Source organism: Arvicanthis niloticus, chromosome 1 (genome assembly GCF_011762505.2).
Source record: "Arvicanthis niloticus isolate mArvNil1 chromosome 1, mArvNil1.pat.X, whole genome shotgun sequence".
Taxonomy (NCBI): Eukaryota; Metazoa; Chordata; class Mammalia; order Rodentia; family Muridae; genus Arvicanthis; species Arvicanthis niloticus.
This window is the reverse complement of record NC_047658.1, coordinates 146,547,636-146,561,718: the sequence shown is the minus strand read 5'-3', so window position 1 is coordinate 146,561,718 and position 14,083 is coordinate 146,547,636.

Sequence of the window (14,083 nt, the reverse complement as noted above, 5' to 3'; positions counted from 1 at the left end):
GTAATTTCATACTAGAAAAATGAATTGAAAATAAATACACACACACACACACACACACACACACACACACACACACACAAATAGCAGCCCCACCAATACAAAAATAAATGAAATTAGTAGCTGGCCGATAGTATCTCTTAACATCAATGGACTCAATCCTCAAATAAAAAGACACAGGCTAACAGACTGGATATATAAACATTCCTAGCAAATGGCTGGAGTAGTCATTTTAATATCTAACAAAATAGACTTTATGTAGGCTTAGATTTTTCAAAATCTACTTTATTAAGGGTTCTCAAATGCTTCAACTTCCCTCTTTCTAGCCTACTGTCCAAAAGTAGGGGACAAAAGATGGTATATAGTACAAGGGAATATAGACCTGTTTAGAAGTAGGTCTTCATTGTGAAGATACCAGCAGTCTAGTTCAAAAGTGTCAGCACAAAGCAAATCAGCAGCAGAGGCACAATCCAGGATTAACAGCAAGGCCTCAGCTGAAATGAGGCAGCAGGGATGACCAGGGCCAGCCAGGATGTGTTGAGATGTTCTCTGCAGTGCCTATCTCAATGAAAGTGAAGATCAGGGAAGATGTGACACCAATGAAGCATTGCCCAGCTAGTGATGCAATTGTAAGTGCCCTGTTACTGTTTGTTTGGTCCCACTTATACTCTCTCCAAACATCATGTGTTCTCTCATGGGTCTTGCTTCAGCAAAACCTCACATGAGTCAGCTATAGCAAAAGCTTACAGGAGTCTGCATCAAATGACACAACCAGAAATTTCCATTTCAACTTTCAATCAAAGGTAATCAAAAGAGATAGAAGGACATTTCATACTCATCAAAGGAAAAATCCACTATGATTATGTCTCAATTCTGAACATCTATGCCATAAATGCAAGGGTACTCATGTTTTTTAAGAGAAACAATACTAAAGCTTAAATCATATATTGAAACCCACACATTAATAATGGGAGACTTGAACACTCCATTCTCACCAATATGCAAGCAATAGAGACAGGAACAATAATGAAGCAATAATGAAGTCAACAATTATTATGAACCAAATCAATATATCAGATAGCTACAGAACATTTCACCCAAAACACAAAAGAATATTCTTTATCCTCAACATCTCATGAAACTTTCTGTAAAATTGACCATATACTCCATCACAGTGCAATCCTGAGCAGATACAAGAAGATTGAAATAACCCCTTGTCAAATCACTAAATTGATTTCCAGAAGGAGTGTAGCTGTTTGCAATCCCACCAGCAATGTAGGAATGTTTCTCTTAGTATCCTAGCTAGCATGAGCTGTCACTTGAGTTTTTAATCTTAGCCATTCTGATTGGTGTAATATGGAATCTCAGGGTCATTTTGATTTGTATTTCCCTGATGATTAAGGATGTTGAACATTCCTTTAAGTGCTTCTTAGCCATTTGAAATTTCTCTGTTGAGAATTCTCTGTTTAGCTTTGTACCCTATTTTTAATTGTGTTACTTGGTTTTTTAGAGTCTAACTTTTTGAGGCTTTTTTAAATATATATTTTGGATATTAGCCCTCTATTGCTCCATCCAGCAGGGTAGTGGACTAGGACTGGGGGACCACTTTAAAGAGAAAATGGGGAACAGGGGTATGCAAAAAACTATGGCTTGTCTAGAGTCTGATCAAACCCCAATTTTAATTTTTTTCACACAGGGGTTATATACACATAGAGGCAGGATATGGGGATGGAGATGACGCAGGGTCTTCTTTGATCTTGGGGAGTGCAGGTGTTCTCAGGTGCAGTACAGATGTCTTCCAGAACAGGGTATTGGCTATGTGAAAAGTTCACAGAAGAAGCAGGGTGAAACAGGTCACTATGTTCCTGTCCATAAGATCTATGATTATTTTGTTTTTATCTAGGCTGGTATTTTCCACCAGGGCTACCTATCTACAAGATTTTTGATTACTTGTTCTTATCTAGGTTGGTAGTTTTCCACCAGGGCTATCTCTCTACAAGACCTATAGCTATCTATTTTATGGTTAGTGCTTTTCCACAGAGACCAACTTTGTATTAGTAAGCATGTATGGCTGACTTAGGCCTATGGCTGACTTAGGCCTTTAATGTATAAGCAAGGTTGCTCCCAGTACTCTATCAGATGTAGACAGTGTCCTTTGCCTTACGGAAGCTTTTCACTTTCATGAGGTACCATTTATCAATTGTCGATCTTAGAGTCTGTGCCATTGGCATTCAGTTCATTGTTTTCCCTGTGCCAATGAATTCCAGACTCTTTCCTACTTTCTCTTCTATTAAATTCAGTGAATTTGGTTTTATGATGTCTTAATTGGAAATAGTTCTACCAGAAGACCCAAATATACTGCTTCTGTGCATATACCCAAAAGATGCTCTGCCATACCACAAGGACACATGTTATACTCAATGATTACTGTGTCAAAGAAGAAATAAAGAAATCAAAGAATTTCTAGAATTCAATGAAAATGAAGGCACAACATATTCAAAGTTATAGCACACAATGAAAGCATAGCTAAGAGAAAAGTTCATAGCACTGAATGCCTTCATAAAGAAATTGGAGAGATCTCATGCTAGCAAGTTAAAGTATTCCTGAAAGTTCTAGAAAAAAGAAGCAAACATGAAAGATGAGTAGATGGCAGTAAATAATCAAACTAAGGGCTGAAATCAATCAATGAAAACAAAGTGAACAATACAAACCATTAACTAAACCAAGAGCTGGTTCTTTGAGCAAATAAATAGGATAAATAAACTCTCAGCCAAACTAACTGAAAGGCAGAGAGACAGTATCCAAAATCAATCAAATAAGAAATGAAAAGGGAGACATAACAACAGACACTGATGAAATACAAAAGTCATTAGGTCTACTTCAAAGCCTATACGTCATAAAATTGGAATATCTAAACAAATTGATGGTTTTATATATAGATACAACTTACCAAAGCTAAATCAAGATCACAAAACCAATCAATGTACTCTTCTAACCACTAAAAATTAGAAACTTTCATTAAAAGTCTCGTAACCAAAAAAGGGCCAGATGTTTTAATGCAAAATTCTACCAGACTTTTGAAGAAGAGTTAATACTGACACTACTTAAACTATTCCAAAAAATAAAAACAGAAGGGACATACCAAACTCATTCTATGAGACCTCAGTAATGATGATACCTAACCACACAAAATCTCAGGAAATAAAGAGAATTTCAGACCAATTTCCCTTATGAACATTGATAAAAACTATTCAACAAAATGCTTTTAAACAAAATCTGTGAACACATCAAACATTTCATCCACCATGATCAGGTAGGCCTCATCCCAGGGCTGCAGACATGGTTAAATATACAAAAATCCATCAATGTAATTAACCTTATAAAAAACCAATTGAATATCAAAAACCACATGATGATCTCAATTAGATTTTGAATAAGCCTTTGACAAAATCTAACACCCATTTATGTTGAAAGTCTTGGACAGATCAGGGATACAATATGCATACCTAAACATAATAAGTGCAATATACAGCAAGCCAATAGCCAATATCAAATTAAATGGAGAGAAACTCAACCCAATTTTACTAAAGTCAGGGACAAGACAAGGCTGTCCATTCTCTTCATATCTCTTTACTATAGTACTTGAAGTTTCAGTTAGCGGAATAAGAAAACTAAAGGAGATCAATTAGATACAAATTGGAAAAGAAGTCAAAGTGTGACTACTTGCAGATGTTATGACAGTATACAAAATTGACCCCAAAAATTCAAACAGAGAACTCCTACAGTTGATAAACACTTTCAGCAAAGTGACTGGATAAAAAATTAATTTAAAAAATCAATAGCCTTCTTTTATACTAATAATAAATGGGCTAAGAAAATCAGGAAATAACAACTTTCACAATAGTCACAAATAGTATAAAATATCCTATGTAACTCCAACCAAGTGTGTGAAAGACCTGTATGACAAGAACTTAGAGTCTGTGAAAAAAGAATTGAAGAAGATATCAGAAAATACAAAGACCTCCCTTGCTCATGGATCAATAGGATTAACAGTAAAGATGCTCACCTTACCCAAAGAAATCTACAGATTCAATATAATTCCTATCAAAACTACAACACAATTCTTTACACACCTTGAAAGATTAATTCTTACCTTCCTGTGGGAGGAAACATAAGCAAACAATACTAGTAAACTGTATTAAGATTGAAGGAATGGTCGATTGAAGGAATTGTCAGCCCCTGCTGTATCATGTTTATGTACAGCATGGACAGTGTGTAACTGCCTTTGACAATGTTCCTTAACTAATTTAATTTTTATATTAGGAACCTGACCAGTTTTGTGTCATGTAAGTTGGCCACTTCAAGAAGTAAACTTCCAGTTTCAAGGAGTTGGAACTTTATCCCAGATAAATCAAAGCTTCAGATGGCTTAAATGTATAGGACCTGAAGGTCAGGAAGGAAAATTAAGGCCATATTTGGCTGATGTAGCCATTAACTTACGGGGAACAGATCAGTTATAACAGTGGAAAAACACAAATTAATATCTCCTCCATTTCAGAGGCTGACCACAAAACTAGTCAGGCTCCTAATTAAAAAAAATTAAATTAGTTAAGGAACATTGTCAAAGGCAATTACACACCGTTCATGCTGTACATAAACACGATACAGCAGGGGCTGACAATTTAGCTCTACCCCAAAGAGCCATTGCTCCTTGCCAAGACTCTAACCCTTGGAATTCTCTAGTATTTGCCATTTAAAAAAAAGTCTGGCAAATGGAGGATATTGACAGATCTCAGAGCAATTAATAAGATTATTCAGCCAATGAGTTTCTTGAAGCCTGGAATCCCAGTGCTTTCCATGTTGCTTAAGGAATGGCCTTAGTGATTGATCTAAAAGATTGTTTTTTTTTCACAGTTTCTGTACATGAACATTATAAGGAAAGTTTGCTTTATCAGTACGTACTTTCAATAGAAGTTATCCAATAAAAAGATATCATTGGAACGTCCTGCCACAAGGAATGTTAAGTATTCCTACTTTGTGTCAATATTTTGTACAAAAGCCATTGGAGATGATTCGCAAACAATTTCCCCAGTCTGTTATTTACCATTATATGGACGATATCCTATTGGCTGATTCGGATATAAATATCTGAGAAAAGATGTTTGATGAACTGAAAAAACCAAACCAAACCAAACCAAACCAAACCAAACCAAACCAAACCAAACCAAACCAAACCAAACCAAACCAAACCCTTACATTGCTGGGGATTTCAAATTGTCTCTGAAAAAATACAGAGGATTCTATTAATTATCTAGGATATAGAATAAGTCTGCAAATGGTTAGGTCACAAAAGGTACAAATCAGAAGAAACCAATTAAAAACTCATAATGATTTTCAGAAGTTACACGGAGATATTAACTGGCTGCAGCCCGAGATTGGCTTGGCTACTCAAGAGCTAAGCACTTTATTTCAGACGTTACAAGGTGACAAAGATTTAAATAGCCCAAGGAAATTATTAGCTAAGGCTGAGAAGGAGTTAGCTCTAGTAGAAATGAAATTGCAGGATCCACATCTAGATTGCCTTGATCCAAAGATGGCATGCATCTTACCTTCTACTCATTCCCCTACAGGAATTTTCATACAGAGGGAAGAAAATATGTTAGAATTGACATTTTAGCACATAAACAGAGCAAGAAATTAAAACCATTACTAAAAGTAAAAGTGAGACTTTGACAATTAGCTGGAATGGATCCAAACTGAGATTGTAGTATCTTTTACTAACACAGAGATTGCGTTGTTATGGACACAAGATGAATATTGGCAAAGAGCATGCAGTAATTTCTTAGGAGAGATTAACAACAGATACCCTAAAAGCAAGTTATTTCATTTCATAAAAACAACTAATGGGATTCTCCCTCATATAATAACAAGAAATCCAATTTCTAAAGCCCCTATATTTTACATTGATGCTAATAAATCAGGAAAAACAGGATATAAACCAGATGTAAGTAAGGTAGCTGAGAGTCCCTATAAGTCAGTTCAAAAATTTGAATTATATTCAGTACTTATTGTGTTGTCAGATTTTCAAGAATCTCTTAATATAGTAATGGACTCTTAATATGCAGAAAGTTTTGTTTTACACATAGAGACTGCCAGACTTATTCAAGATGATTTTGAATTGATTACTCAGCTACAATAAATGATCAGAGATAGGAGTCATCCACTATAATATATATACATACATACATATATATACGTATATATATATATATGTGTGTGTGTACACACACACACACACACACACACACACACACACACACACACACACACACATATATATATATCTCACATAAGATCCCATACAGTTCTGCCAGGTCCTCTGGAACAAGGTAATAATAAAATTGGCCAGCTATTGGTAGGGAATGCACTAGAGGCTGCAGAATTTCACAAAAACTCCATGTTAACAGTAAAGGTTTAAACAAAGAATTTTCTATCACTTGGCAACAAGCCAAGGAAATTGTGAGACAGTGTCCTATTTGCTCATTATATAACCTCCATTACTTACAGAAAATAATCTTAAAGGTACCCAAAGAAATGATATTTGGCAAATGGATGCCTTTCATTTTACAGAGTTTGGTAAACTGAAAAATATGCATCATACTGTAGACACATGTTCAGGATTTCAAAGACAACTTAGCTTCAGGGAAGGATGATTCTGTAATTACACATTTGTTAAAAGTTATGGTAATTATGGAAATACCCATATAAAATAAAATGGACAATAATCCAGCATACATCTCTAATAAGATGAAGCAGTTTTTTTAACATATTATAATATAAAACATGTTATAAGGCATATTACATAATCTTACAGGATAAGTGATTATGAAGAGATCTAATTAAACTCTAAAGGAAGTGCTTAACAGGCAAAAGGGGGGCAACAATGATCCCCCAGAGATAGATTACATACTGCTTTATTAATCTTAAATATTTTAAATGCTAACAAACAAAAAACTACAGCTGCTGAAAAACATTGGATTGTGGGAAAAAATGCTGAACTAAACCAACCTATTTATGTTGAGGATGTTCTGACATCAGAATGGAAATGGAAAACATGTTAGGCTAGGGAAGGTTTTATGCCTATATTTCCATAGGAAGAAAAACCTATGGGTTCTTTCCAAATTGTTAAAAATCAGACATGACAAAGGGAGACCCCTTGAAGACCTTGGCTACAGACAAGAAGAAGGAGTCTAATAAGATCAACAAGTTGGTGATATATATGTATCTGTACACAGAGACAGCTCTAGGGCCAGCTGAGACTTAAATATCTATATGCAGCCAATAACACTAATGGGTACATAATTATTATGACTTATTACTACATACCATCCTTTAAGATGGCAGAAAAGGAAATTTATATTGTAGTTTGATTATGTGATCAAACTAACCTCTAAAGAAAGGCAGTTGTCTTTTTTTATTGGTTATTTTATTTGTTTACATTTTAAATGGTCCCCTTCATGCCTTCACTTCTGCAAGTCCCTTATCACCTCCTCCTCTCCTGCCTCTATGAGGGTGCTCCCCCATTCACCCACTCACTTCTACCTCACCACCCTAGCATCCCGCTATACTGGGGCATCGAACCTCTACAGGACCAAAGGCCTCCCATCCTATTGATGGCAGATAAGGTAGTCCTCTGCTACATCTGTGGCCTGGGCCATGGGGTCCCTCCATGTGTATTCTTTGGTTGGTGGTTTACTCCCTGGGAGCTCTGGGGAGTCTGGTTAGTTGATATTGTTGTTCTTCCTATGGCATTGCAATCCCCTCCAGCTCCTTTGGTCCTTACCCCAACTCTTCCCTTGTGATCTCTTGATCAGTCTGATGGTTGGCTGTAAGCATCCACATCTGTATTGGTCAGGCTCTGGCAGAGCCTTTTGGGGAAACCATTAAATCAGTCTTCTGTCAGCAAGTGTTGTTTGACATCAGCAATGGTGTCTGAGTTTGGTGTCTGCTGATGGGATAGATCCCTAGGTGGGGCAGTCTCTGAATGGCCTTTCCTTCAATCTCTGTTCCACTCTTAGTCCCTGTATTTTCTTTAGACAGGAATAATTCTGGGTTAAAATTTTTGAGATGGGTGGGTTGTTCAATCCCTCAACTTGGGGCTGTGTTTATCCACTGGATATAGTCTCTACAGGTTCTATCTCCCCTGGGTTGGGTATTTTGGCTAATGTCAGCCTCTCTGGGTCCTGGGAACCTCTTGCTTCACTGGCATCTGGGACGTTCTAGTGGCTACCCTAAGTTTCCCATTGCCCACTGCCATATACCTCAGTTCACTATACTGACCCTCTGAACTCCTGTGTCTCCCATACCTGATCCTGCCCACCTTTAATCTTCCCCCTTCACTCACCCTCTCAGATCCTGCCCTCCCTCTATCTCCCTTTTGTTCCCCCTTCTAAGTAGGACTGAAGCATTCACATTTTGGTCTTCCTTCTTCTTGAGCTTCATATAGTCTCTGGATTGTATCATGGGTATTCTGAGCTTTTAGGCTTATATCCACTTATCAGTAAGTACATACCATGTGTGTTCTTTTGTGACTGGATTGCCTCATTCAGGTGATATTTTCTAGTTCCATCCATTGGCCTGTGAATTTCATGAAGTCATTGTTTTTAATAGCTTAGTAGTACTACCTTGTGTAAATGTGCCACATTTTCTGTATCCATTCCTCAGCTGAGGAACATCTGGGTTGTTTCCAGCTTTTAGCTATTATAAATAAGGCTGCTATAAACATAGTGGAACATGTGTCCTTGTATGTTGGAGCATCTTTTGGTTATATGCCCAGGAATGGTATAGATGGGTCCTCAGGTAGAACTATTTCCAATTTTTTGAGGAACAAACAGACTGTTTTCCGGAGTGGTTGTACCAGCTTGCATTCTCTCCAGCAATAGAGGAATGTATCTGTTTCTTCACATGCTCGCCAGCATTTACCGTCATCTGAGTTTTTGATCTTAGTTATTCTGGCTGGTGTGAGGTGGAATCTCAGGGTCATTTTGATTTGCATTTCCCTGATGACTAAGTATGTTGAACATTTCTTTAGAGGCTTCTCAGCCATCCGAGATTCCTCAGTTGAGAATTTTTAGTTTAGGTCGGTACCTCTTTTTAGTTTTTTTTTTTTTTTTGTTGTTGTTGTTTTGTTATTTGGTGAGTTCTTTGTATATATTAAATATTAGCCCTCTATTGAATGGAGGGTTGATAAAGATCTTTTCCCAATTTGTAGGTTGCCGTTTTGTCCTATTGACAGTGTCTTTTGCCTTACAGAAAGTTTTGAATTTTATGAGGTCCTATTTGTCAATAGTTGATCTTAGAGCTTGAGCCATTGGTGTTCTGTTCATGAAATTTTTCCCTGTGTTGATATGTTCAAGGCTCTTTCCCACTTCTTCTTCTTCTATTAGATTAAGGGTATCTGTTTTTATGTGGAGGTCCTTGATCCACTTGGAATTGAGCTTTGTACAAGGAGATAAGAATGGATCAATTTGCATTCTTTTACATATGGACCACCAGTTGAACTAGCACCATTTGTTGAATATGCTGTCATATTTCCACTGGATGGTTTTGGCTGCTTTGTCAAAGATCAAGTGTCCAAGGTGTGTTGATTTATTTCTGGATCTTCAATTCTATTCCATTGATCTATGGGACTGTCTCTGTACCAATACTATATGGTTTTTATTTTGAGTGCTTTTTGATACAGCTTGAAGTCAGGGATGGTGATTCCCCCAGAAGTTCTCTTATTGTTTGGAATAATTTTTGCTATCCTGAGTTTTTATTATTCCAGATGAATTTGAGAATTTCTCTTTCTATCTCTGTGAAGAATTGAGTTGGAATCTTGATAGGGATTGCATTGAATCTGTACATTGCTTTTGGTAAGATGGACATTTTTACTATGTTAATACTATCAATCCATGATCATGAGAGATTTTTTTCATGTTCTGAGGTCTTTCTCAATTTCTTTCATCAAAGACTTGAAGTTCTTGTTGTATAGATCTTTAACTTGCTTAGTTAGAGTCACTCCAAGATATTTTATATTATTTGTGGCTATTGTGAAAGGTGTCATTTTCTTAATTACTATCTCAACGCATTTATCCTTTGAGTAGAGGAAGGCTACTGATTTGTTTGAGTTAATTTTGTATCCAGCCACTTTGCTGAAGTTGTTTATCAGCTGAAGGGGCTCTTTGGTGGAATTTTTGGGATCATTTAAGTGTACTATCATATCATCCACAAATAGTGATATTTTGACTTCTTCCTTTCCAATTTGTGTTCCTTTGACCTCCTTTTGTTGTCTAATTGCTCTGGCTAGAACTTCAAATACTAAACTGAGTAGATAGGGAGAGAGTGGCAGCCTTGTCTAGTCCCTGGTTTTAATGAGATTGTTTCAAGTTTTTCTCCATTTAGTTTGATGTTGGGTATTGTTGGGGACCGCACTAGCCCCAAGTTGGGGCAGCCAAAATAAATGTTGCAGCCCAGGCAAAATGTTGAGGCCCAGGCTGACCCACGATTGGGCGGCCACTGTATCCCGGCCCAAGCTGCTGCTCCGGTCTGCAGGTCGGGGTTCAGCAAGAGCAAGGGTGAGGGCAGCTTCTACCTAATGTCTGATGTGTATATATCTCTCTCTCTGGTCTGACATCTGGTTCTGTCTTCTATAGTCTCATTCTAAGCCATGCCTCTAAGTTACACCTTTAATCATGCCCTTAGGTCTTGTCTCTAACTCTGATCTCTATACTTCTAAATCATACTCTTAAGTCACACACCTTTAATCTCACGCACCTTTAATCTCAAGGTATCTAAACCAAGATTATTGGAGTGTTCTCAGCTGTTGTAGGCTATTGTAATCCAAGTCTCATGTCAGGGTATATGGCTCAAGATGGCTGCAAAGCTGATAGCCGCTTTCTGCTAAAAGTCAGCCCCCAACAGATCCCCCTTTTTAAATTTTTTTTTTCAAAAGGGAAGGCTGGGAAAACTTACGGAAACCGTGCCTGTCCTAGGTTGGAGCAAAGGACCCCAGCCTCCCTTTCCTGTCCTTGGATACTCAACAGCCATTGGTTGAGCTCCTGTCTTAGGATGGTGAGGCCTCCCTTCTTTTAGGGGCAAGGGTCTCGGTATGCTCTCTTACCCGTCACTGACTATCCGGCTTAGCGCATAAGTTAGGGGATGCACCTCATTAGTCTTGATGACAGAGGTTTTGTAATCCCTTACTTCCAGCCTGTAATAATGGACCTGTGTGGGTTTCATTTGAATAGCATCTCATACAAAAGCCATCAGTTTGTTGAACCACATAGACCCAAAAGACAAGAGACTTAACAACGCCTGAATAGTTAGTATGACAGCAACACTCTTTTTAAAGGGCAACATATAACTCCCTCTATCAGAGGAGTAAAAAGTGTAAGCTTCTTCTATTCTGTTTATAAATGTCTTATATCAGAATCTAAATCTATATAAACACAAAACTGATCATAGCTTTGATCTAAAGAAAACTAAGGAAATCCCTGTTCCTGCTCTAGTCAATCTAAAACCCAAAAAACAACTATAGTAACTGTGGTAGTGCGTTTCTCCTGGGTCTAAACAATCTAAATTCCCACTAAATCTAAAACAATCTAGTTCCCCACTAAATCATAAGTCAGGGAATCAAGAGTCCAATAGAGCCACCCTGGAGATATGGGTGGTGATGTCTCCTTCAGCACTGATAACTTTCCACGTCAGGTTTACTCGTTGATCTGTTCCAGTTTGAAGGCAATTGTGAAGCGTCTTCATGTTTCCTGTGAAGAAAAAATACGCTTCTCAGGGGGTTTCTCCTCCCTGGATTTGTTATTGTTATCTATTTGTTTAATCAGTCTCTCTGGCAGCCAACGTGCAGCATCTGCAGTTTGGGAACATATGCAAACAGAACCTCTTCCCCAGATAAGCACTGGATCTGGCCCATTCCAGGTTCCAGTTAATGGGTCTTTCCAGAGGACTGTTACAAAATTCTTTTTGGTATCAGGATGCCAGAATCTATCTGCAGCAGATTTTCCTTCAGAATCCAAATTTCAAAAATTTAAAATGAAGAGTGCATGATGAAGGATATTTCTGGGGGATCCCTTGGTAGGGTACCATTCCCCCTTTTTAATTTTTTCAAATTGACATTTAATGGTTTGGTGTGCCCTTTCTACCATACCTTGGCCCTGTGGATTATATGGAATATCTGTTTTATGTAGTATTCCCAATCTTTCACAAAATTGGTGGAAACTGGAGCTTGTATAACCTGGGCCATTGTCAGTTTTTATCTGTTTAGGCACACCCAATACAGTGATTGTAGCAAGCATATGAGAGATCACATGCTTGCTTGCTTCTCCAGTTTGTAATGTTGCATAAATGAAACCACTGTATGTGTCTAAACATACCTTTTAAAGTTTTAGAATTAAGGTGATGTAACTCATGAGCCTTTATGGCCTGATCCAAATTAGATTGCTGATCTGATAAAGTCACTGCAGCTATACGAGTAGCTAGTTCTGCCTTGGTATTTCCTTCAGAGAGAGGACCTGGTAGCCCTGGCTAACCTGGAACTCACTCTGTAGACCAGGCTGGCCTTGAACTCAGAGATCTGCCAGCCTCTGCCTCCTGAGTGCTGGGATTAAAGGCATGTGCCACCACCGCCTGGCAGATCCAAGTTAGATAATCTCTTCTTCACTTTTTACTAATCCTTTCCCTGGGGGAAAATCCAGGGTTTATCATTTGAGCTGTGATTTCCTCATTAGGGCTGCACATAATCAATCCCAACTGGGATAACAGACCTCTGCACCAGAGATTAATGGGGAGGCCTGAGATCCCATTTCTGGGGTTAATACTGTGTGGGTGGCAGAACTGGGGTCTAGTCCTGTGCTTCCTGATGTTGCTCCACTAAGTCTGAAAGGGATTGGTGTTCGCTGGTAGGACACTGACTGCTCCATAAGCCTGTTTTGGCTTGCATCGGTTCCGGGCCTGGAGCTGGCCCCTGTTCCCGTTTCCCTGATTATGGGAAAGGGTATTACGTTGTGCGTCTTGTTTAGACCTACAATCAATAGCCCAATGCCTTCCACGTTTGCAAATTGGGCAGAGCCTAGGCTGTTTTCTGGGCTGTCTCTGGCTTAACTCATTTTCTACTTTGCAATCTCTTGCAAAGTGGCCAGGCTTACCACATTTAAAACATGCCTTTCTGTCTTTACTTGCCAAAAAATCTCTTACTGATTGTCCTTGCATGGCAGCCGCCATAGCTAAGCCCTGTTGGTAAGAGGGACCTATGTCAGAACAAAGTCTGATATACCCCGTAAGGTCTGTCTTTTTCCTAAAGGTCTAATGGCCGCTTGGCAGGCAGGATTAGCATTTTCATATGCAAGTTATTTCACATAGTCTACACCTGCCTCTGCATTACCAAAAATCCTTCCTGCTGTTGTCATTAATCGATGAACAAAGTCAGAAAATTGCTCATCAGGCCCTTGCCTGACTGTTGTTAAAGATGCACCAGGGTCTCCCTTTACCAGAAGTTTACGCCAAGCCTTCATGGCTGCATTTTGAATTTGAGCAAATAAACCTGGGTCATATTGCATCTGGTTATCACTAGAAGCAAATTGCCCTTCTCCTACTAAGGCATCAAAGGACCAACCATTGTCTGCCTGAATGTTTCTACTAGCTGTCTCTTTGCAATTCTCATGATACTCTGATTTCCAAATTAAATAGTCTCCACCAGTAAGAACTGCTCTCACTAACGTATTCCAATCACTAGGAGTTAGCCACTCCTCTGTGGCAGAGTCTAAAATTGCAAGAGTAAAAGGAGCAGTGGCACCATATTGAGATACTGCATTTTTTAATTCCTTAATAATTTGAAAATTAAAACCTGTGTGATGTCTCCAAGCAACTCCTTGATTGCCTCTAGTCTCGGATACAGGGAAAGCCTCAGCCTTTCCCTCCTCTGGCTGATCTGTGGCTAATCTTAAGCTAGGTGATAGGGACTGCCTTTGGATTCCTGGTTGAGGAATGCAAGGAGCCAGGGGATTTTCAAAGTTTACCTCTTGAGACATCTTTC